Source organism: Triticum dicoccoides, chromosome 4A, assembly GCF_002162155.2.
Source record: "Triticum dicoccoides isolate Atlit2015 ecotype Zavitan chromosome 4A, WEW_v2.0, whole genome shotgun sequence".
In the NCBI taxonomy this organism is placed as follows: Eukaryota; Viridiplantae; Streptophyta; class Magnoliopsida; order Poales; family Poaceae; genus Triticum; species Triticum dicoccoides.
The window spans coordinates 471,457,173-471,460,102 of record NC_041386.1 but is presented as its reverse complement, the minus strand read 5'-3'; positions in this window follow the sequence as shown (position 1 = coordinate 471,460,102).

Sequence of the window (2,930 nt, the reverse complement as noted above, 5' to 3'; positions counted from 1 at the left end):
ATGACTGATGAGGGCGCGCGCATACATGTGGATGTGGGCCGTAAGGCTCGTTACAATGGGGAGGAATTTAGGAATAACATCACACACTTTAATACAATTTTATTTATGTGGCACATATTTAATGAAGAAAGGGGTGTTTGTGGTAACTAGCTAAGTTACCGGAACATCACACACTCCAAAAAACAATGAGTCTATAATCTAATAAATACTCCCTCCGTAAAGAAATATAAGAGCGTTTAGATTACTAAAGTAGTGATCTAAACACTCTTATATTTGTTTACAGAGGGAGTACATCGTTGCATGACACTACGTAGATGTTTCTACCCACTATGGAGGTAGTAACATAGTCTAAAAAAGTGTGTAAATTACTAGCTTATGTTTTTGTCCATTGTGATCAGGCTAACTGATTGCTATCCTCAGCGCAGCCACGGACGTGTCCTGTTTCCTACAGGCTCCTTTTTTGCTGGATCATTGGATGCGTGGGGTCTACCTTATGGAAAAGTTGCACGAATCAGCATATACTGTAGTAGAGGACATAATGTTTGGCTTGGATAGCTAGCCACATGTGCAATGGATTTATTTCGGCAGAGGACAAAACCGAAGTTATTCCCAGTGATGCGCAAAGGGTAAATTAAAAAGGGGTGCTATAAGTGAATTTCTATTGCTTACATATATAGTACAAAAAAAAGTCTTCCCGAGTTGATCTTAGTCATAGGATTCGCCTCAGGATTCACTTTTTATTTTCTTCAAATTGTAGGTATATGATTTATTTATTTTTGGGCCGTGCTATGCGTCGGCCCATGGATCCTTTTAGAAGATCCGCCGGTCTACGAGCCGTCCGATCTGACACAGTCTCCTCAAGTGTCGTTGTCATTTTTGCAAAATAAGTCTTTTCGCAACAAAGGTCTCGTTGCAGAATATTTTTTAGATTTTTTTTAAAACAAATCTCTTGTTGCAATTTTTTTTGCAATCAATGTCTTGTTGCAGAAAGTCATCCCGTTGCATTGCTCGCGGCCGTGGCCTCGAGCAGAAGCTCGGTCTTGTTGGGGAAGAGAGGAGGGGTGTTATGTATGCGATGATGATGATGATCATGATGATGGTAGAGGCGATGCAGCATGAGGCCAGAGCGGCATATCTGGGCAACGGCAGTCGGAGTAGAGCTCCGATGTGCGCGCTCGAGCGGCCATGGCCACTGGTCACGAGCGGACACAGGGAGACGGGAAGGGGTGACCGCGTCGGCGTGCTTGTCGGCGGCCTCGTCCGCGTACTGCCGGCGGCAAGCAGCAGTAGTGGCAGTCGAAGCAGCCGATGGAGGCGTCGTCTTGATGGGGAGCTCGGTAGAGCAGGAAAGGATCTAGATCGAGATCCTGCAACACAACACTTGTTGCGGTGGGGGGATTGCAACAACGGCTCGGTTGCGAAAACCAGTCTATGTAATACGTTGCTCCGAGTCATCTAATTAAAATACGGTCCGACAGCCACGGAGCCGGCGGATACGTTCGCTGTTATCGGTCGAGTGATTTAAATCATTTCCTTTTTTTTTTGCAAGAGAAATTGTAGGTATATGATGATATATATCTTTATCCTTCGTTTTGTTATATTATAGGATGGGTGCTACTAGGACACATTTAGATGTGACATCATTATGTCACAACTAAGATGATGTCATCCATGTTTGTTGCCCTTTCATTGACAACTTTCTCTAGCTGTTTCGTTGTTTCTCTTTTGTTTTTTATTTGATTGTCCAGCTTGCCGCATACAGCGCAGGGCTTCGCCACTGAGCCGGCCCATTGTACGCACCCAAGAGCGTTGTGTTTGAGCATGCGAACTCATAAAAATGCACCGCTTAAAGCTTATGAGTACCCTGCGTGTCAGTTTCTTTTGTTAGCATCAAACACGACAAACTAAGAAACGTACGTGAGATGCCTGGGTTTAGAAACGAATGTGGTCAAGGTGAGAGCTTGTACTTTAGTCCAATACGTGTAAAGCTCAAGAGATGATTAGCATTTGTGAACAATTTTTAAAAAGAGAATTTGTTTTAAACATTTGAACTTTTTTATAAAACGCAATCATTTTTTCTAAACTTGCGAGCATTTTTTGAAAGACATGTACTTATTTTGATATTTTTGACCAAAATAGCTTTTGAAAAAACAAAAGAATTTTTCAAAATCCAAATACCTTTTGAAACATAAAAACAAATAAGTAAAATAAAATTACAAATTTGTTTTTAAATAAAAAAAGTAAAAAGGAAACGAAATCATGTGAAGAAAAAAAGGGAAAAGGAATAAATCAGGAAAACCATGAAGAGAACAAACAAACAAACATACACCCAAGTTGTGAATCGATGGTTAACATGCAACTAGGGCCACTACAAAAAGTACGATGTGTCCTAGTTGCGAGTCAATGGTTGACTTGCAACTGGGGCCCTACAAACATACACTCCCCTAGTTGCAAATTGATGTTTGACTTACAACTGGGGCCCCAACAAACATACGCCCTCCATAGTTGCGAGTCGATGGTTGACATGCAACTGAGGACACTACAAAAAAGTACAATGCGTCCTAGTTGTGAGTCGATGGTTGACTTGCAACTGGGCCCCTACAAACATACGACCCCAAGTTGCGAGCTGATGATTGACTTGCAACTAGCCCCCCTACAAACATATGTCCCCCAAGTTACGAGTTGATGGCTGACTTGCAACTCGGCCCTCTACAAACATATTGTCCACTAGTTGCGAGTCAATGGTTGACTTGCAACTTGGCCCCCTACAAACATATTGCCCACTAGTTGCGAGTCAATGGTTGACTTGCAACTAGGGCCCGGCAAACATATGCCCCCTAGTCGTGAGTCGATGGTTGACATGCAATTGGCCCCCTATAAACATACACCCCCTTGTTGTGAGTCGATGGCTGGCATGCAACTGGGACCAC